We start from the raw sequence: 22,916 nt of genomic DNA on the forward strand, positions 1-22,916 counted from the left end.
AAATCAAAGGTTACAGAGTAATGTGACAAAATGCTTGCTTTAGTCCTATACAAGCATATTTTGTTTTATTATGCTTCAGTTTATCGTGCCTCACAGATACTGTGGTTTTTACAAATTGAAAATTTGTGGCAACACCACATAAACATATCTATCAGTGCCATTTTTCTGATGGCATTTTCTCACTTCATGTCTCTGTGTCATATTTCGGTAATTCTTCTAAGATTTCAAAATTTTCCATTATTATTATATTTCTTGATCTGTGATCAGTGATCTTTAATGTTACTATTGTAATTGTTTTGAGTTGCCACAAACTGCACCCATATAAGACAACACTTTAACATTAGTTAAATGTTGAGTTCTGAATGTTCCACTGACCAACCATCCCCCCATCTCTCCCTTTCCTTGGGCCTCCCATTCCCCAAGGCATAACAATATCAAAATTAAAACAATTAATAACAAGTAACAACACAATGGCCTCTAAATGTTAAAATAAAGGGAAGAGTTGCATGTCCCTCACTTTAAATCAAAAGCTAGAAATGATTAAGCTTAGTGAGGAAGTCAGGTTGAAAGTCACGATAGGTCAAAAGCTAGGTCTTCTGCATCAAACAGTTAGCTAAATTGTGAATGCAAAGGAAAAATTCTTGAGGGAAAATAAAAACACTACTCCAGTGAACACATGAATGATAGATTAAAAAAAAAAAGAAAAACAGCCTTATTGCAAATACAGAGAAATTTTCAATGGTGTGGATAGATCAAACCAGCCACAACACTCCCTCAACCCAAAGCCTAATCCAGAGCAGGGCCCTAAATCTCTTCAATTCTAGGAAGGCTGAGAGGGGTGAAGAAGCTACAGAAGAGAAGTCTGAAGCTATAAGGTTGGTTCATGAGGTTTAAGGAAAGAAGACATCTTTCCCTCTTTAATATAAAAGTGCAGGGTGAAGCAGCGATTGCTGATGTAGAAGCTGCAGCAAGTTATCCATAAACTCTAGCTAAGATAGTTTATTAAAGTGGCTACATTAAATAACAGATTTCCAATGCAGATGAAATAGCCTTCTATTGGAAGAAGATGCCATCTAGGAGTTTCATACCTAGAAAGGAGAAGCCAATGCCTGAAAGCTTTAAAGGATAGATTGACTCTCTTGTTAGGAGCTAATGCAGCTAGTGACTTTAAGATAAAGCCAATGCTCATTTACTAGTCTAAAAAACCTATGGTCCTTAAGAATTCTGCTAAATCTATCCTGTCTATGCTTTGTAAATAGGTCAACAAAGCCTGTATGACAGTATATCTGCTTACAACATAGTTTACAGAATATTTTATACCCACTGTTGAAATCTACTGCTCAGGAGGAAAAAAAGATTCCTTTCGAAATATTACTGCTCAGTGAGAATGCAACCAGACCACCCAGAGCTCTGATAGGGATAGACAATAAGATTAATGTTGTTTTCAAGCCTGCTAACACAGCATCCATTCTGTAGCCCATGGATCAAGAAGTCATTTTGACTTTTAAGTCTTATTACTTAAGAAATACATTTTGGGGAGCCTGGGTGGCTCAGTCAGCAAGCGTCTGCATTCAGCTCAGGTCATGATCCCAGGATCCTGGGATCAAGTCCCACATCAGTCTCCCTACTCAGTAGGAAGTCTGCTTCTCCTTCTCCCTCTGCCTGCTGCTCTCCCTTCTTGTGCTCTCTCTCTTCCAAAGTAAAAAAAAGAACATTTGTGATTTTGGGAAGAGGTCAAAATATCAACATTAACAGGAGTTAGGAAGAAGTTAATTTCAACCTTCATGGATGACTTTGACGGATTCAACACTTTAGTGGAGGAAGTAATAGCAGATATGGTAAAAACAGCAAGAGAACTAGAATAGAAGTGGAGCCTGAAGATACGACTGAATTGTTACAATGTCATGATACAATTTGAATGGATGAGGAGTTGCTTCTTATGGATTACTAAAGAAAGTGGTTTCTTGAGATGGGATCTACTTCTGATAAATATACAAAGAAGATTGTTGGAACAACAATGAAGGACTTAGAATACTACATAAAATTAGTTGATAAACAGCAGCAAGCTTTTTTTTTTTTAAGATTTTATTTATTTATTTGAGAGAGCATGAGTGATAGAGAGCATGAGAGAGAAGGTCAGAGGGAAAAGCGGACTCCCCAAGGAGCTGGGAGCCCAGTGCAGGACTTGATCCTTGAAGTCCGGGATCATGATCTGAACTGAAGGCAATCTCTCAAACAACTGAGCCACGCAAGGTGCCCAACAGCAGCAAGTCTTGAGAGCACAATTGTATAAAAAGTTCTACTCTGGGTAAAATGCTATTTCATACAACTGCATGCCACAGAGATATTGTTCGTGAAAAGGAGATCCAGAAGCTTCATTGCTGTTGCATTTTCAGAAATTGTGTCACAGCCACCCAAACCTTCAGCAGCTACTACTCCTATCAGTCAGCAACCATCATTACTGAGTCAAGACCTTCCACCAGCAAAAAGATTACAAAGATTATCTGAAAGCTCAGATGAAGGCTAACATTTTTTAGTAATAAAATAATATTAATTAATGTACATTATTTTTTCAGACATAATGTATTATACACTTAATAGACTAAAATATAGTATAAACATAACTTTTATATGTACTGGGAAATAAAAATTCATTTGGCTCTCTTTATTCGAATATTGCTTTATGCGATGGCCTAGAACCAAATCCTCCTGTTTCTTCTGAGGTTTGCCTGTATTCTAAAATTGTTTATAGGAAATACAATTTCAAACTTATATATCCTCATCCTCAGAATATCTGTCCATTTGAATGCAATGCATCTCAATGCTTTTCAGATTTTCTATAATACTCACATGAGTGACAGAACCTGATTACAATTTGATTAAATCATATAAATGAGGAAAGGAAGACATTGGATAATGTCTGACTCTCTTGGAATTTCTGACTCTCTTTTGACTGTGAAGGTATCCTGAACCCTGCTATAGTGAGCCAAACACTCTCAGGGTAGATAGAACTCTATTTACTCACAAGAACTGGTTTCAGGGATTGCTGTCATGCTTTCTAATTAAACAAGTGAGTTTTCTAGGTATAATTCTATGACATCTCTGATGTAATGCATACCTATCTTCTTATTCAGCATGCTTTTTTTTTTTTTCATTTAAAATCCATCAACTAATGATCTGTGATCTTCAAGTAATTAATTTAATGATTATACAAATTAATATAATGCACATCCCTTTAAAGAAGTTAATATTTTCTATGTTTATGCTACAAAATTGGCCTTGTATGAATATCATCCTTCTCCTGCATTTCATAATGGTTCAAGGATAAATGATTTCCCCTTTGTAATTCGGTTAGGTTTGCTCCAAAGAAGCCTATTGCTTCTCCACTCTACAATGAGTAAAATACATTCAGAGACCTTAGGGGACCTATTCTGAATAACACAGAGTTCCATCCTAGTTTGTTAAATTCAATGAAATTATAGCTCATTGTTACTGTTAAAGAAGAAATCCAAACATGTTACTGGATTGATCTCCTAAAATCCACAGAGCAAATTTGGAACCATTTTTTTAAAACAAATAGAATAACAGAAACAAAAATACACTGGACACTACTAAGTTACAGACAGGAAGGCAGACTTTATACTTATCAAAAGGAAAACTGGAAGATTTGTCTCAAAATTGTTTTATGCTTCTGAGTAGTGTTATAGCCCTCCATCATCATTGGCCCCAACAATGAGGAGGATAACAATAAGAACCACCTGAATTTGTGTAATAGTCTTTGGGAAAAGATTTTCACATAGAACTTTTCATCTGGTCTTTGTAATTACTCTGAGAACGTAAGGTAAATGCTTTACAATGTCTCATTTTATGGAGAAGGAAATTGGGAATCCAGAGAAAATAAGAGCCTCGCCTGACAGCAACATGTAATTGTAGCTAGCTCACTGGCTACCTGACTCCTACCTCCGGGTTTGTTTTTTAATACTTTCAAATCAAAAGAGTCCATGATTCTCAATGTCTTTCTAAATTATGTACAAGCCATTTAGAACCATAAATATCTATGATCATAGATTTTATGATCAGTTATGATACAGACAAAAACAGAAAGATAGAAACAACACTATATCTCTGATTGGCAGAGCCAAATGGAATATAAGTCACAAGATACCTAAGGATTCTATAGCCCCTAAAATAATTACTTGGTACTTTATTTATTTTTTATTCTTTGTTTATGAAAGTATTCAACTTTTGAGGCTTTCATTAGTATAAAATACAGTGGGTTATTAATAACAATAAATAAATCTTCATGATGTCTAAATAGAATGCCTCTCTAGGTCTTTACTGCTCAACTCTCACTGTAACAGTTTCATTTTATCCAAGTTTCCAGTACTAGATCTACTAGGACAAATACTGATATATTTGCTGTTGATGAGTTTACTATTACATTAATCACATTATCCAGGTAGACAGGAAAATTTCAGGAAAAGAAATGAGTAAATCAAAATAGTTTCAAAAATTCTTTATACCTCATTTACAAAGCTATTTTCTATGCCTAGTTATTCTTTGCTATCACCACAAGATACACATGGATGGGACCTTTTAAATAACATTAACTTCCCTTTTTAAACCCCTTAACCCATTGTAAAAGAAAACTAGCACCAGGTTATTAAAAAGGAAAAATGATTGTGATTTACAATGCAAAATGGGGAAGAATATTATAGATCACTGAAACCATTATTATTTGTACTCTAAGAATGCATATACTTACCTAAACTACAAGTTATCCTTTGTACAACTTTCTTTCAGAAAATAGCAATGACATTTTTGTGATTCTTAAATTTCAAAATAGGTTTAACTAAGGTGATTAATATAACTATTCAAATGTAGATAAATCGATTTGTACAAGTCAAATGAACTTCACTAAAAAGTTTTTTGTACTTTTAAATACGGAAGAAATCATATTTAGGTCCAAATAGATGTAAGGAATTCATATAAAGGGGAGGTATAAATACATTTGAAAGTAGCAGTGCATCTTCATAAATTACTTTGTATACTAATGAAATAGTTAACTACCATGCACTCTCAAATAACCTGTTAACCAAAATGGCATCATGGGAGGGCCTCCAGTTCTACAATGATTGGGTGGCTTATATCAAAACACCCATACTGCTGAGAAAAACTAACAAGCTAAATAAGAATAATTTGAAAAACCATTTTATGAAGGGAACAGGAACCAACCAAAGTGGTTTTATCTTAAAACTCAAGATATTTTAAAGGAAAAAACAGTAACTTAAGCCTTTTGATGTTTACAACATTTGCACTTAAGACATTTAGTGATCCTAAGTAGCATTGGGCTGAGACATGGAACACAAAGCTCTGGATCAGAGCATGAAGTACTCTAGTGGAGTGGAAACAAAAAAATATATTTGGGAGCTGTGAAGACAGCCATGACTTGGGGAGTGAAGATCCTGGATAGTAGGTAAATGCAATAGTGTGAAAACTATGTTGTTTCACACTTTTCACCCTTAAGACATTGACAGATACCTCTCACGCAGTGAAAAGCATACCTCCTGGGGGGAAAAAAAGTAGTAGAAAGCATTAACCTGAATACTAGAAAATTAAACAGAATGTATAGTGTCAAGTTCTTATGGTCTTATGGTGTCAAGAAGGTTAGGGACCTGGAGGTTAGGGACCAACTTGAAAATCATTCCAGAATCTTATCTGAACCTCTAATGATTATTTATAGTAGTAAAGGCCAAACAGAGAGAAGCTAGCTAACAGAAATATAGAAGCCCAACTTCAAATGATCAATTCCTGATCAGAGCAAGATGAATTAACTTTACTGTAATTATCTGCAAGAAGAAAATTAAATCATCCTTGGGAAAACACAATATCACACAAATTCTTCTCAATTTTCACATGCAAAGATCATCATCAGGCAAGCCAGGAGCTCTAACTGAATAACCAAAAACAAAAACAAAAAAAAATAAACTCAAAAAAATGTAACAGGTAAGAGAATCATCAGGCAGAAACTTTTAAATATTGTGATTAATGTATTTTTTATTAATGTGGTTTTAAAAGTAGAAGAAAAGATTGAGAATTACCAGAGAAATAGGATCTATGAAAAACTAAATGATATTCTAGAATTAAAAATAAAATAACTGAAATCAAAAACTCAAAAGATGCAGCTATTGCAGATTAGACAAAACAGAAGAAGAGATTTCATGAACTTGAAAATAGATGAATAAGAAATAGCAAGACTGCAGTGCATAGGTGGCTCAGCTAGTTAAGTGTTGGATTCTTGATTTCAACTCAGGTCATGATCTCTGGGTAATAGGATTGAGCCCAATGTCAGGGTCCACAGTGTGGAGTCTGGTTGGGGTTGGTCTCTCTCCCTTTGCCCCTTCCCCTGCATGCTTGCTCTCTCACTCTCAAAAATAAATTAATAGGGGAGGAGCAAGATGTCAGAGGAGTAGGAGACCTAAATACCATCAGGTCCCAGGAGTTGAGCTAGATAGTTATCAAACCATTCTGAACACATACAGACTGAACAGGAGATCAAAGAGAAGATGAAAAGCAACCACTTTCTGGAAGGAAGGACGTGCAGAGAAGTGAATCCAAGGCAAAAAATGGAAAGATAGACTGTGAGGCGAGGGGCTGGCTCCCAGCAAGCAGTAAAGCAGCAGAACACAAAATCGGAACTTTTAGAAGTCTGCTCCACTGAGCAATGTCCCTCCATAGGCTAAGCGGGGGGGTGGAACCCTTGCAAGGACAGTGTGATCTCAGGACATTTGGGGTCACTAAAAGACCATGGGTGTCTGAGTGTGGCAGAGCTCTCAGGTATCAGAGTAGGGAAGCCAGCCACAGAGACAGAGTTGAGGAGTAGTCTCTCAGCTCGGGGTTACCTTAAACCATGATCTGAGGCAAAGTTGGGCCACTGCTCTTTGAGCAGGGATCCCACAAATGGCAGATCCAGAGAGAGGCTCTTCTTCCTCCTCCAGGAGGAGCGGTGTTGGAGTGTGCTGCAGGAATCTCCTGGGTTTGGAGACTCCAAATAGTGCTATGCGCCAGAGACAGAAATACTCCGTCAAAGGCTCGGTAAGCTCAGAGTGTGGCCAGAGACCAGGGAGACAGGAGTGATTGACTATTTTTCTCTGAGGGCACATTGATGAGTGGGACTCTGAGTTCTTGGTTCCTCCAGGGCTGGATATTGGAAGGCCACCATCTTCATTCTCCTCCTCCAAAGCTGTACAGAAGGCATTCCGGGAACAGAAGCTCCCAAGAGCAAACCCAAGCAGATTACTTAGCCTGGCCCCTGGAAAGGGTCGTGCAATTCCACCGCCATTGAGACATCTGAGAATCACTGCAATAGACCCCTCCCCCAAAAGATCATCAAGAGCAAAGAGCCAAGATCAAGTTCACTGATCAATGAGAACTTCGGAACTCCAGAGCCGGGGAGAAAGCAACACATAGAATCCGTGGCTCTTTTTCCATGATACTGAACTCATTCAAAATTAAACTTCTTTCATTGTATTTTTTTCTTATTCTATTTTAAATTTTTTTCCTATTTCTTATTTTAACCTTTTTAAATTATTTTATCTTAACAATATCTTTTTAAAAAAATCTTTTTAAATTTCCATTGTTACAGTGATATTCTATCCTTCATTATATTTAACCTTATTTTTTGTATGCATATAGGTTTTTCTTTCTTTAAAATTTTGAGATGCAGTTTCTTCTAACAGGTCAAAATATAACCAAAATCTAGCACATGGCTTTGTTCTAGTATTGAGACTGACCACATTCTTTCCTCTTTTTTTTTTTCTTTCTCAAACAACTTTTTATCAATTCCTTTTTTAGAATCTTTATTAATTTTCATAGTTACAGTCACATTCCATCCCTTCATTTTTTTACCCTTATTTTTGTATATCAATAAGTTCTTCTTTCTTTAAAATGTTAGGAGGCAGTTTCTTCTAACAGACCAAAATATACCCTAAATCATGTGTGAGGCTCTGTTCTTTCACAGGTCTAATATATGCATATAATATACATATTAGATATATATTAGATATATTATATCTGATAATAAACATACTATATTAGTACAGAGGATCCCTATCTGGAGAAATAAAACCCCTCTCTGAAGAAAAAAAGAACTAAAATCTAACCAAGTTGAAATAAAAAAAGCTTTTAATGAGGTGCAATAAAAAATGGAGATGCTTCCTGCTAAGATAAATGAGGCAAAAGAGAAAATTAGTGATACAGAAGACCAAATGCTGAAGAATAAAAAAGCTGAGCAAAAGAGAGACAAATAACTACTGGAACATGAGGGGAGAATTTGAGAGGTAAGTGATAACCATAAGATAAACAATACTGGAATAATTGGGATCCAGAAGAAGAAGAAAAAGAGAGAGAGGCAGAAGATATATTGGAGCAAATTATAATAAAGAATTTCACTCATTTGGCAAAGGAAACAAGTATCAAAATCAAATAAGCATAGAGAATCCCCCTCAAAATCAGTAAAAATAGGTCAACATCCCATCACATAATAGTAAAATTTACAAGTCTCAGTGACAAAGAGAAAATCCAGAAAGCAGCTCAGAACAAGAGGTCTGTAACATAAAACAGTAAAGATATTAGATTGGCAGGAGACCTATCCACAGAGACCTGGCAGGCCAGAAAGGCCTGGCATGAGCACTAAATGAGAAATATATGCAGCTAATAATACTATATCCACCTGGGCTGTCATTGAAAATAGGAGAGATAAAAAGTTTCCTAGACAAACAAAAATTAAAAGAATTTGCAAACACCAAACCAGCCCTAGAGGAAATATTGAAAGAGGTCCTCTAAGCAAAGAGAGAGCCTAAAAATAGTAGACCAGAAAGGAACAGAGGCAATATAAAGGAACAGTCACCTTACAGGCAATACAATGGCACTACATTCATATCTTTCAATAGTTACCATGAATGTAAGTGGGCTAAATGCCCCAATGAAAAGACACAGAGTATCAGAATGAATAAAACAAAACAAAACAAACAAACAAAAAAACCAAGAGCCATCAACATGATATCTGCAAGAAACTTATTTTAGATCCAAAGACACCTCCAGATTTAAAGTGAGGAGGGGAATACAATTTAATATGCTAACAGACATCAAAAGAAAGCTGGGTGGCAAGCCTTATATCAGATAAATTATATTTTAAGCCAAAGGCTATAATAAGAGATGAGGAAGGACACTATATCATACTTAAAGAGTCCATCAAACAAGAAGATATTACAATTTTAAATATCTATGCCTCTACCATGGGAGCAGCCAATTTTATAAACTGATTAGTAACAACATCAAAGAAACACATCTATAATAATATGGTAATAGTGGGGGACTTCAACACCCCCTCACTGAAATGGACAGATCATCCAAGCATAAGATCCACAAGGAAATAAAGGCTTTAAATGACACACTCGACCACATAGACACCACACAGACACACCATCAAAATCCTGAGGAGAACACAGGCAGCAACCTCTTTGACCTCAGGTGCAGCAACTTCTTCCTAGAAACATCACCAAAGGCAAGGGAAGCAAGGGCAAAATTGAAATACTGGGAATTCATCAAGATAAAAGCTTTTGCGCAGCAAAACAGTCAACAAAACCAAAAGACAATTTACAGAATGGGAGAAGATATTTGCAAATGACATATAAGATAAAGGGCTAGTATCCAAAATCTATAAAGAACTTATCAAACTCAACACCCAAGGAACAAACAATCCAATCAATATTTATATTTATAGTTTAAAACTATAAATATAGTTTTAAACTATAAATATAACTATATATATTATAACATCAGTCTAAGTAGAATCTATACCTAATCAAGATATAGTAGAAAAAAGAATCCAGTAGTGATAAAAAATTCTAGTTAATCTAATAAAATGGATCACAATTCTAAATTAGTACACAACTAATAATACAGCCTTCAAGAGCAAAAACTGACAAAACAAAAGGAGAAATAGCCAAATTTACAATCATATTAGTAAATTTTAAATGATAAATCTCAGGAAATGATAAAATACAGGGTTAAAAATTTCAACAGAGAAATAAAAGTTTTGAGGACCAATATTTAACAAATTTAATCTAATTGATATGTAGAGAACCCTACATCCAAAAACTACAAAATACACACTATTTTCAGGTATATACAGAACATTTACTAAAATTGCCCTGGTTCAGAAAAGAAGTCTGAAAAAATTTCAAAGTATTTAGAACATTTAGCATATGTTTTCTGACCATAAACTCAAAATTAATAACAAAATGTTAATCAAAAAATACCCCAAGTATTTTGAAATAAAGCAATATATAAAGAAGAAATCTAAAAATTCCTTTTTAGAATGACAAATAAAATCATCCTCTAGAAATCTGGATTTTAAAGCAAAGAGAAACAGGAACAAATAACCTTGACAGGAATGAAAAATGAGGCATTCCTATGGATCTACAGACATTACAAAGTCTGTAATGTCAAATTTCAAAAATTTGAAACCCAGATGAAAAGGAGATTATTACAAAGATAATAATGAAAATGAATTTGAAAATTAGATGAAATGGATAAATCTTTTGAAAAATACATTTTATGAAAATGGAAACACAAAAAAGCTGCATATTTAATTCAAAATCTTTTCACAAAGAAGGAAACTAAAATATTTAAGACCTTTCCATACGGAAAACTTCTGGCCCAAACAGCTTTACAGATAAATTCTTCCTGAAAGAATAGTACCAATCATACATATATTTTCCCAAGGGTAGAAAAAGAGGAATACTTTTTTTCTCACTTGTTTTGTGAGAATACTATAACTCTGCAACCAAAACATAACAAGAACATAATATCTATATTATTTATCTTTTTTAAAAGGTTTTATTTAATTATTTGAGAGAGAGAGAGTACATGGGAGAGAACACAAATGGGGCAAGGCAGAGGGAGAGGGAGAAGCAGACTCCTGGCTGAACAGGAAGCCTCACCTAGGGCTGGATCCCAGGACCCTAGGATAATAACCTGAGCAGAAGGCTGGCGCTTAACCAGCTGAGACATATATATATATATATTTTAAAACATATTATAGGCCAGTCTCTTTTTTTGAATGCAGACAAAAATATCTTAAGGAAAATATTAGCAAACTCAATCCAGTTCCGCATTAAAACAAAAAAAAGTATAACACATCAACATCAAGTTGGGTTTATTCCAGAAATGTAAGAGTGGAGTAACATTCAAAAATAAATTATTTTAATTTAAGTGTTAACATATTAAAGGGTGAAAAAAAAAGATTTCAATATATCCAGAAAAGAATGTGATAAAATTCAAAAACCTGTGTTGATTTAAACATACACACACACACACACACACACACACACACACACACACACACAGCCAACTTAGAAAACTGAGAAATTAAGAAAAAAAAACCAACTTATTTAGTTTGATAAGGGGCATTTTTAATGAAAAAACAAACAGACAAAAAAACCTAGTGCAAGTATTGTGCCTTTCTTTGATATTGTACTAGAGATTCTAGCTAATATAACAAGAAATAGAAATTAAAGGTATATGGAGGACACAGACTTCAGTTAAAAGATAACATCTAGGGATAAATAACTTCTGGGGATATACTTGAAAGTTGCTGAGAGTAAATCTTAAATGCTTTTACCTCAAAAAAGAATTGGTAATTATGTAAGGTTTCAGAGGTGTTAACTAATCCTGCTGTGTTAATCATTTTCCATCACATTTCCATCACACTGTACCCCTTAAACTTATGCCATGCTATATGTCAATTATATCTAAATAAATCTGGAAAATTAAAAGTTACACAGACAGGAAAGGTAGAAACAAAACTGTAATTATTCACAGAAATGATGAATGTTTTAATAAAACTCTAAGGGAACCCACAAAATCTAAAAGAATTAAGTGAATTTAGCAAATACCTAGCTATAAAATAAATATATATACATATATATATGAATGGTTTTTTTATATACTAGCAAACAGACATTAAGAAAATGAAATTTAAAACACAGTTTACAAGAGCATAAAATAAAATCAAATATAGAAATTGATCCAACAAATGTATAGAGTCTTCTACATAGAAAACTTTAAAACATTACTAAGAGAAATTTAAAGAAGACTAAAATAAGTGTAAAATATAATGCATTTAGAAACTAGATATCAATTTTCCCAAAACACAATCTCAATCAAAATCCCAGAAAATTTCATTTTGTGGATATTGACAAGCAGGTTCTAAAATGTTTATGGAAACACAAAGGACCAAGAATAACCAAAACAATCTGAAAGAAGAATATATGTAAGGTGTTTACACCACCAGATACAATATTTCTTCTAAGTCTACACTAATGAGCAATGTATTATTGATACAGGGATAGACAAATAGACTGATGGAACAGAAAAGAGCATCCAGAAATGGGTCCACTATTTACGTAAGCACTTGATCTATGATAAATTCACTGCTAAAGTATCTGAAGAAAGAACCAACTTTTGACAACTGGTGGTTGATCAATTAGACATCTACATTAAAAAGATAAATTAACTAAATTAAATGACTCTTGTATACCCAATCCCCAGCCTCAAACTTAACACAAACAGAAAAAAATACCTTCCAGGGAAAATTCAGACCTAAATGTTAATGACAAACAATAAAGTTTTCAGAAGATAACAACAGAGAATGTCTTCATGATTTTGTGGCAAGCAGAGGTTTTCCTTTTTAAAACAGGGTATTTAAAAAATGACTATAAAAAAGAGATTGACAATTTGAATTTTATTAAAATGAAAACTTTTGTTTATCAAAAGACAGCTATAACACAATGAAAAGACAAAATTCAGACAGTTATATGTGTATTTGACAAAGACATATATCCAGACCATATAAAGGAACACCAGCAATTCAATAACAGAAACAGTAACAAGCCCAAGTATAAAATGGGCAATGAACCTTCAAAATGCACATTACAAAAGAGGATATCTAACTGGAAAATAAATACATGAAAAGATGTTTAATTTCACTCATCATTAGAGAAATGCAAACTAATGCCATAATGGTCTACCATGTCACACATACCAGAAAAGATAAAATGAAAAAGACAGGTAATACTAAGTGTTGTCAAGGATTAGAGCAAACAGAACTCTCATGTAGTAATACTGAGAGAAGAAACTGGTTTAATAACTTTGGAAACTACTTGGCAATATCTACTAAAGCTGAACATGGGCATATCAGCAATGTGATTCTTTAGTATACATTAGTTTACTGAATTACGTATACATTTAGTATACATTAAATAGAAATGCAAAACCACTGTCCATAATGCTTCTAAGCTGGAAACAACCAAAATTCTATCTACCATAAAATAGCCTTAAAAATAAATTTTATTATATTCTAACACAGGAATTATCATAAAACAATAAAATTTTTTAAAAAAAGTTATAGCTTCATGCAGATGCAACAACAAAATGAATCTCACAAACACAAGCAAAAGAAAATATACCACATGATTCTATTTCTGTACTGTTCAAAAAGAACCAAAACTAATTTATTGTATTAAAAGTCATGATAGCAGTTACCTTTGGGGAGTAGGGAAAGAAAGATGGCACTTCTGTGGTCTGGTGATGCTTAGCTTCTTGGTCTGACTGCTGCTAACATGGGTATATTCACTTTATGAAAACTCACCTAGATGCATACTTATAATTTCTGCACTTTAAAAAAATAGTGTGGTCCCATGAGTGTCTGGTGAAATCCCATTGCTTTTATTTTCCTCTCTTTGTCCTCTCACCACTTGGCCTTGAACATGGGCTCAGTTACAGAAATGTGCATGAGAGTGCAGTAAATAAAGCCATCACTTGCTAGCTGGAGGGCCAAAAAGGGCAGCTGCAGGGAACTGAAAAAATAACAGTGATATCATGGAGAGAAAAGGGCTCAGGAAAATAATTCCATAAAATTGCTATTAAATTCTGGGCTTATCCACAAGCTGCACATATATGGATCTGATTTTAATCAGCATACAAAAGAAATTAAGAAAAAAAAAATAACACATAGGTCCATGCATAGGTCCAAGACAACCTCTGGTACATACACAGGAGAAATCTGAAAATAAAGCTGGCATTGGAACCACAAAATACAGCTTGTAACTTCTGTCCTGAACCTAACTAGATCAACTGCCCGCTAAGACAAAAATAACAACATTCTCTGTATAATTTATGAGTCTCCAAGACTCAAAATTTCATAACAGATATAAATTATTTAATTTATTTAAACTATACATAACATAATATTTAAAATGTCCAGATTCTAGTAAAAAAAAAGTACTGGGCATATGAAGAACCAGGAAAATCTCAATTCACATGAGAAAAGATAACAGTCATGAACACTGAAATGATACAATGTTGAAACTGTCTGATAAAGACCTTAAGATAGATATTACAAAAATGTTCTAACAAGGAACAGTCTTGAAACAGAAATATAAAATAAACAACAAAAATATCACAGATATTTTCAATGACAAAATAAAGATGACAAAGAAAAGAGTCACTGAACCTTAGGATAGATCAACTGAAGTTATCTAGTATGCAAAACAAAGAGAAAAAAAAATTAAAAGACTCAGGGATCTATGGGGTAGTAACAAAAATTCTAGCATTCCTGTCAGAGTATCAGAAGGAAAGGAGTTAAAGAGTACAGTGCTGAAAAAAATATTTGAAAAATATTTGGAAACTTCCAAATTTTGTGAAATAGAGAAACCTAAAGATTCTAGAAGTGTAATAACCTCAAATAGGATAAAAACAAAAATAATCCATGCCCAATACAGCATTTCAATTTATCTGAACACTAAAGAGTGGAAACTGAAGATAAGAAAAAAATATCTTGGAAGCATCCAGAGGAAATCACATATCACCTATAGGGGACTGACAATTCAAATGACAGTGGATATCAACAGAAACCATAGAAGCCAGGGATGCCTGGGTGGTTGCCGGTTAAGTGCCTGATTTCAGTTCAGATCATGATCTTAGGGTCATGAGATGGAGCCCCGCAAGCCCACAAGCCGCATGCTGGCTCCACACTAGGCAGGGAGTCTGCTTGAGAATTTCTCTCTCCCTCTCCCTTTGTCCTTCCTCCCTACCCCTGAACTCTCTCTCTAAAATAAATCTTAAAAAAAAAAAAAATAAGAAAAAAGAAAGAAACTATAGAAGCCAGAAGAAAATGACACCCCTTTTTTTAAAGTGCTGAGAGGAAGAAAATGTCAACATAGACTGTATATCCAATAAAAATATCTTTTCAGAATGAAGTGAAATAAAGATTCTCAGATGAAAACAAAACTAAGAAAATTTGTTGCTAGGAGATCTTTTCTAAACGAATTACTTAAGGAAGTACTCCAGACAGGAGGAAAATGATACTAAAAAGAAACTTTATACATCAAGAATAAAGAGAAAGTAACAGAAATGATAAACATGTAAGTAAAAATAATGAACTATTATTCTCTGCTTGAGTTCTTTAAAATATGTTTAACAGTTAAAAGTGAAAATATAACATTATCTAAAGGGGCTTCAATCTATGTAGATATGATATGCAACACTAATGCAAAATTGGGACAGTAAATGACCTTACATGGTGGCAAGATTTCTACATTCAACTTGCAGTGATAAAATTCTGATTCTAAGAAGACTATGAAAACTTAAGTATGCATACTGGAAACCTTAGAAACCCTAAAAAACTATATAAAGATATATAGTCAAAAGCATAATTGATAAATTAAAATGGAATACTAAAAAAAAAATTCAAGTAACCCAAAACAAGGCAGGAAATGGGAAATGGAGGAATGGAAAGAGAAGTAAAAACAACAACAACAAACCCCAAAAACCAAACAAACAAAAAACAAAACAAAACAAAAAACCAGGAAAAAAAATATAAGACATAAATTCAAAAGTCAATAGTTACACTAAATGTAAATGCAGTTATTGATACATATGCATATACACACACTCACACTCTTACAGTTTCCTAGAGCTATATACGTTAAGGAGGAAATAATCATGCTACTGCAGTATGGATTAACAAGAGGGTCTTACCTTAAAATGATATGAGAAAGTTGCTTTGGAGAGATGTCTTTTAAGCTGAGACTATGGAATCAAGATGGATCCACTCAAGCAAAGAGTGGGTTTAAGAAGCACCAGTTCCAGCATTCTTCAATAAAAACATGAGAGAAAGTGAAAACTGAACAGTCACAAGTCTGTTTCAAAGTAAAAGAATATTCATGACACTGCAAGTACACTCAACAGCAAATACTATGAGAAGCCATTCACTCCCTGAGAGAAATAGGAGAGGAATAGATACTGGGTCTTGGATGGAGCAACATCTTGTGAAGCTGGGTAGATTCTACCTTGACCTCCAATACTGGGGAACAAGGAAAACAATGGTTCCTTCAACTGAAGCTCCCATTGCTGCAAAGTTCCTTTACTATAGAAAGGCTAATAGCAATTCCGAAGAAAACCACTTTTATCATGGCTGACAAGTGGGAGCCTTGGACTGTACACAACTATCCCACCAGAGCTGGTAGGGCCAGTACTACTGCTATTATGGTTGCCTGGATTTTGGAAATCAAGCATTCATCCCCTCACCAGCCCAGGGTAACTAGTACAGTAGCATGAGCCACCCCATAACTGAATGAATTCTGACAACTCCAGCTTCAGAGACTTCTGGGCAAGTCCGTAAGTGGCAAGAGCCAGAAACAAGATAGTTGTACCTCCTGCTATCTACCTGGACACTTTAACTAAAACTCAGACATATATATGTATGTATGTATCAAGTGGTTGAGGACCAAAATAAACAGGACAGTTTCCTGAGCTCTGTTCATGGAGCTCACCCAGGTCCTACAGATATAAATCTCCAATTCATTACTTAAGCCATTCTACAGTTGTCACTAGATGAACACGACAAAATCAAGGATGAAGCTAGATCCCAGCCTTTTCAGTCAAGCAGGACGACAAATGTTCATGAGAATAGTACATGAACCAGAAAGATGATAGCAGAAAACTTCCCATGCTCAACTCACCACTATGTGACTAAATGTTGTTCTGCTTATTTACTGTTGACTTTTAAGAGAACAGGGTAGGTATTCTGGACAGCCAAATAATGGTCCTTTACTAGAAACACATATTAAAATCACTACAAAAGCTGTTTTTTCCCCAATTACCCTTTTCCTCCCTTAGCTGAGGATAGTGGACTAGATTTAACAGGAGTAATCACTTCAGGTGAAGGACATGAAGAAAATTAAGGTGCAATGGCAGGCCTGCCATCAGTAACCATGCCCCTTAAAAACACTCTGAGAAGCCAATATTCTGATAATACTCTAAGAAACCAAGAATTTATACAACCATGGTAAATTGGGCATGCACCAAAACATGCAGGCTACTTGACTTCACATTTGTTTCAGTCAACAACATTCAAGGGAGAGGCCCAATATGTCAAGTCACCATCCCACAATTTAGAGATGACTCACTTTAACAGGAAGAACAGTGTTTCACTCTCATCTCATGGAATCCGGTTCATTTTAACATAATACCACATAGTTCCTAATATGTACCACAGAGGCAACATTGAGCTTTTACATCCAAATGCTGTGAGTGAACGGAGATAGTGTTTCCAGGGTCTTTTTCCTCATTGTCATGGTAACAGAGGGCAAAGGTGGCAATTAGGCTTTACACCTGGGTGGTTGGCATATGGGCCCAGCTTCTAAAACAAAACTGGACCACAGTTACACATGTGTGGGGAGTGACATGCATTAAGTCCATTAATAGCAATGTATGTTGTATTCTTTCATTTTATTTTGGTAATGAATTTATTATCAGATTGCTCTGCTTAGGGTAAAAGGAAACCAAGTCATATTAGAGGCAATTCTTCAGTTATTATGTCTTTGTCTTGTTCTTACCAGGAAATGTAAAGATCTCTACAACACTGTTTTTAAAATTGTAGGCTATATCTTAAGTGGTCTTGAAATTAAGATAGTGGGTTGTAGACCTTTAAGGCAAAGGAAAAAACAGCATAAGGCAAATGAGATAAAACAGTATAGAATGTAACATATATGTCGGTGTCACACATAGAAAGGGTAAATACTGTCTTGTGATATTTTTGTTTCAATTGTATGTCTCTGTGTGTACCAGGTTATGATTTAATTGTATTTCTCTCAGTGGGTTATTATGAAAATGTTTGAAAACTACTGCTATAAAGGATACCTATCTGATTGCCCAAATAGCATTTCCCTACAAGAATGCTATTGACTTTGAGAGCTGGTCAAGTCTCCCTTCTAAGTCATCAGTTGTTATATCACAGGACTCAAAGTCATCTCTTAACCCTGTCAACTAAAATACAGTAGTGATTACAGCCACACATTTCCAGATGCTACCTAGGAGGTGATGTTACCCTCTGTAAAAAAATATGAATCCAAAAACAAAAGGTTACTAGTTCAATTCATGCATGATGAGAAGCATTTGTTTCCACCTCTCCTTTTGTATCTAGAGCTTGACCTCCAATTAAGATCGCTTTGTAGGCCTTTAGCTGGGATATGTACACTGCTCTACCTACTTCTGCAAATTGTCTTCTGTTCCAAGCACCCATCAATCTGATACTAAATCCATTAGCAAAATAAAACGAAAGGAACACAACATACATTGCAATTAATGGACTTCCATGCATGTCACTCCCCATACAATGTACTAAAAATGGACTCATCTCTATTTGAATGCCTCCATAACTACCTGCACTTTTCAATATGTACCATCTGAGGAAAGAGATTTTCCCCAAAGCTAACCAAGATTTGGTATTTTAAAAGCTCCCTCTCAAAGTGAAACTAGAAATTTTTACCAATTTATGCTGACTGAGTATTTATTCTTTGGTGGACCTTCTACAGAAAAGATCCATGGAGGAACCATGGTTTCTAGTCTAAAGAATTTATATTGTAATATTTTTTTACTTCCTATGACTGACTTTGTGTGACAGTGATAAACAGCTCATAATGCTTCATCTGCTATCTTTACCCACAGGATCAAGGAACAGTAAAATATTTTTAAAAAAATTAAATGAAGATTAAATCAGCTGGTAGCATCGTACTGCAGCACAATACTTACGTTTGAACTTGAGTGGGGGAACTTTTCTTATTTAGAGCAGAATCAAGTCTTTATTCTATAGATTTTTAAGTTTGCAATGACATTTTGAAAATATCAAGAGAAGTAATCTGAATTTATAAAGTAGGCAGAAATGGTAAACTTGCACTTAATTTTTTCACAAACTCTCCCATTTCTGGCAAGCTTGGGACCAAACTATGTGTAACTATAATTTAAAGAGGCCATAAGCTAAAAGTCATAAATAATCTTAATTATTCAGCTCTTTTCCTTCCAGAACCTAAGATAAACTGATCTCTTACTTCCGCTAAAGAGCACTAATGGACAATTAGTTAGAGATAGAGAGCAACCCTTAAAGTAGTATTTTTACAACAGAAAATCACACAAGTCGCTCAACCATTTACTTTTTTATACAATAAAAATGTCAAGGACCAAAAACTGGGCACAAAGGAAGAGAAAAATGGAAACAGAGAATATCACACTGTATGCTTAAATGATAAGAACAAAGAAATATGAGAGGAAAGACCATTTATTTTTCAAATGGAAAAATTGCTCAGATGAGTAAAAGGCCACAGAGTAGAAGGTCTGAGGGGATAATCCAGGTAGACTGCACATTGTGAGTGTGTAATAAAAATTATCCTAAGGGAGAAAAAAACACCTGCTAGATGTTGGGTAAGGTAAACAAATAAGAAAAATGAGTCCAAATTTGCAAGAGACACCAATACCAATACCAAGTAAGCTCTCTTTTGTTATTGTTTCAGTTTTTGGGTTGTTTTTTTTTTTTGGCATGCTAAAGTAATAAATTAGCTATTAATAAGTAGGAACATTTGAAGATTAGTTTTACTAAATTAATAACAAAAAAATCTATGTATGTACATCCAAACACACACATACCTAGTGGGAAAACATTAAGGAGATTCCCGTGCCTCAAATACATTTTGAGCACACAAATTAGGAGATTCTAGATTCAAATAATAACAAATACAAAGGTCATTCTAAAATTAATGAATAAGCTATATGTAGATAAATCAATAGTATCAAATGGGCAGTGAGCAAGGATAATACTGTGCCCTGAATATGTAACTTAACCTGCCCTCAAAATGGCCATTTTCACAGAGTACTGAAAAACACTGGCAATGTGAATCAGTCACAAAAAGCAAGTATAAAAGCAACATTGGTAACCAAAGACAGACAAGGAAAATATGTATAAAAGGGTAAGATCACCCAAAAGCCTAAGCCCCAGGCGGTTAATTGAACATCTTATATCTGGGCTTCCTGTGAGGTTAAATAAGCATCTGTAAGTGCAGTAACCAGAATACGCAATCTATTCAGATTGTCAAAAAGCTTTTGATAAATGTCATGGCAAAAACTGTCTAAGAGGGTGCCTGGGTGGCTCAGTGGGTTAAGCTGCCTCGACTCAGGTCATGATCTCAGGGTCCTGGGATCGAGTCCGGCATCGGGCTCTCTGCCCAGCGGGGAGCCTGCTTCCCTCTCTCTCTCTGCCTCTCTCTGCCTCTCTCTCTGCCTCTCTCTCTGTCTACTTGTGATCTCTCTCTGTCAAATAAATAAATAAAATCTTAAAAAAAAACTGAGTTTTTAAGTAAACATGAAATTCAGAATATGTATTTCCATAAGCATGGAATTATCTTAAATAAAGTAAACAATGAGTAAAATGTAGATGTGGAAAAGGCAGTTGAACATTTTATAAACTTTGACTATGGAATTCAAAGTGTCATCTGAACATCCTTTAGAGTTCACTATCCTTTTCAAGTTATAAAATACCAACCACAGCATCATGAAATCTAAAGAGCTAGGATGGCTGCCCATATAATACTGATTAAGAAACTAAGATTCAAGGAGGATTAATCATTGCTTAAGGTTAAAACAGGAAGATTTTATAGGATGTATAATTAAAACCAAAGTTACCATATAAGTTCCCCTACAGCATGTGTTGAATATTGTACATCACTTATAATAAGGAATAGAAGAGTAGGTACTTAAAAATAACCTTTGTAATATGGTCCTACAAAAAAAGGCTTTAAACATCTCAATGTGTTGTGGCTACAAAGATACCTAAAATGCTGGGCATCGACAGAAGTGCTTTGAATCTAACCTTGAAGATTACCAGCGTATAACAGCTGGATATGGGAGAATATGTCTACAAAGGAGATATCAGGGAATAATAAAGGCATAGGAAAAAAAATCAGGAGGGCATGATGCCATGGAAAATAAGGCCAGAAAAAGCATTTCAAAAAGAAGGAAGTGAGCAGCAAGATCAACCGTCCAAAGAGATCTCAATAAGAGTTTGGTAAAGTGATAAAGATCTCTGATACAGACAAGGTGATCTGGTGAATATATTGGTGAGGAAATGGAAATGGAAAAGATAAACATCTCTGGTGAAATTTGAGTGTAGTTGGGAAAGGAGAGGGGGTAATAATAGCCAACAGCATTTTCTATCTTTTTATAAATGACACTAAAATTCACCAAAGCTGGGAAGCTGGCTCACCCATGACTCCTCCGCCATCCTCCATACCTATTTGATTATTATGTGGTATAGATTATACCTCCACCCTCGTGAATATATTGTCTTACATTCATCTCCCAATGACTCACCAACAGTTACAGGGTAAAATTCAATCTCCTTAGTTTAGGATTTATGACTTTTTATAATCTGACCGAAATTACCCATCTAACCTTACTTCTTATTTCCACCCAAAGATGCAGTTAAATGAGTCAGGTTTTTATATTTCTCCAGGCTTTCTTGTACACTGTTAACGTTTTCTAGAATGTTAACGTTTTCTAAAATGTTTTCTAGAACATTTCCTAGAATGTTCTCCAATACAACCATTTTCCCACCACTGCCACCCCTGCCCACCTTCATGTATCACACTCCTATTCAATTTTCAAATCTCCATTCCAGTATTATCTTTATGAATTCTCCCTTGACCTACTATGTTCCCATAGTAACCTTTTTAGTACCTTCTTAAGGTATGAATACTCACAGAATTCTTTTGTATTTGAGATACCAGGAGCCCACAGGTGTCTTGACAGTAAACACCCTATATATTTTCATCTGTATGCTTCACACATAGTTAGCATTAATAAATGTTTTTAAATAAATGAAAGGACGGATTTGTTACTAAGGACATAGTACAAACCCAAAGTATAACTAGCTTTAGATTAGGTCATAGGTAGGCAATACATAATTGGCTAACTACGGGAAACTAGTGATTTGTGGGTCACAGGTGAACTTAACTCCTTGAAGATTTTATGTATTTGAAAAGTAAGATGAATCATTTTCTGATATTTTAAAAGTTCACTGAATTACCATTCAATTTGGTGACTCTCTTCACTGACCTCAGCTTGTCCACATTAAAAACAAGAATCACCTAAAAATGCACTCCATACCTACAATATCCACAGCACTAACAAGGATATAAAGTTATAAATAATACATTCCTTGCTCCCACAGTTCATAATCTGGTAGGGGATTTAAGACATGTGGAAATATATACTGCTTTGAGCCATCTTCCAGTGCCACTTAAGCAATAAGTGCCTTATAAAAAAAAAAAAGTATATAGAATGATCCTGTATTAAATAAATGGCTTGGTGAATTTCCCTAAAATGAAACCATTTCTAGTATTCAAAGCCAAAGAATCTCTTGACTCCAGAGAAGGATGATCTTTCCTGTTTTAAACAGGTTTTAAGTATCCTCCTACTTAGGGCTAGTAAAATAGCCACAAGTTAAATTGCTTTGCCTATCT

At 34.7% G+C, this 22,916-nt stretch overlaps 1 long non-coding RNA gene across 14 annotated transcripts in view; it reads right to left on the reverse strand.

The window, feature by feature from the left end:
- LOC309870423 overlaps nt 1-22,916 on the reverse strand; it is a 497,103-nt gene that overhangs the window by 301,321 nt on the left and 172,866 nt on the right. The window contains exon 3 of one of the 14 annotated variants that reach the window (XR_014314580.1): nt 16,105-16,219. The exons of the other annotated variants lie outside the window; for them this stretch is intronic. This is a non-coding gene — a long non-coding RNA (uncharacterized lncRNA). The remainder of the gene's footprint in view (nt 1-16,104; nt 16,220-22,916) is intronic. 14 annotated transcript variants of the gene reach the window in all.

Source organism: Mustela nivalis (assembly GCF_964662115.1).
Source record: "Mustela nivalis genome assembly, chromosome: 1".
NCBI lineage: Eukaryota > Metazoa > Chordata > Mammalia > Carnivora > Mustelidae > Mustela > Mustela nivalis.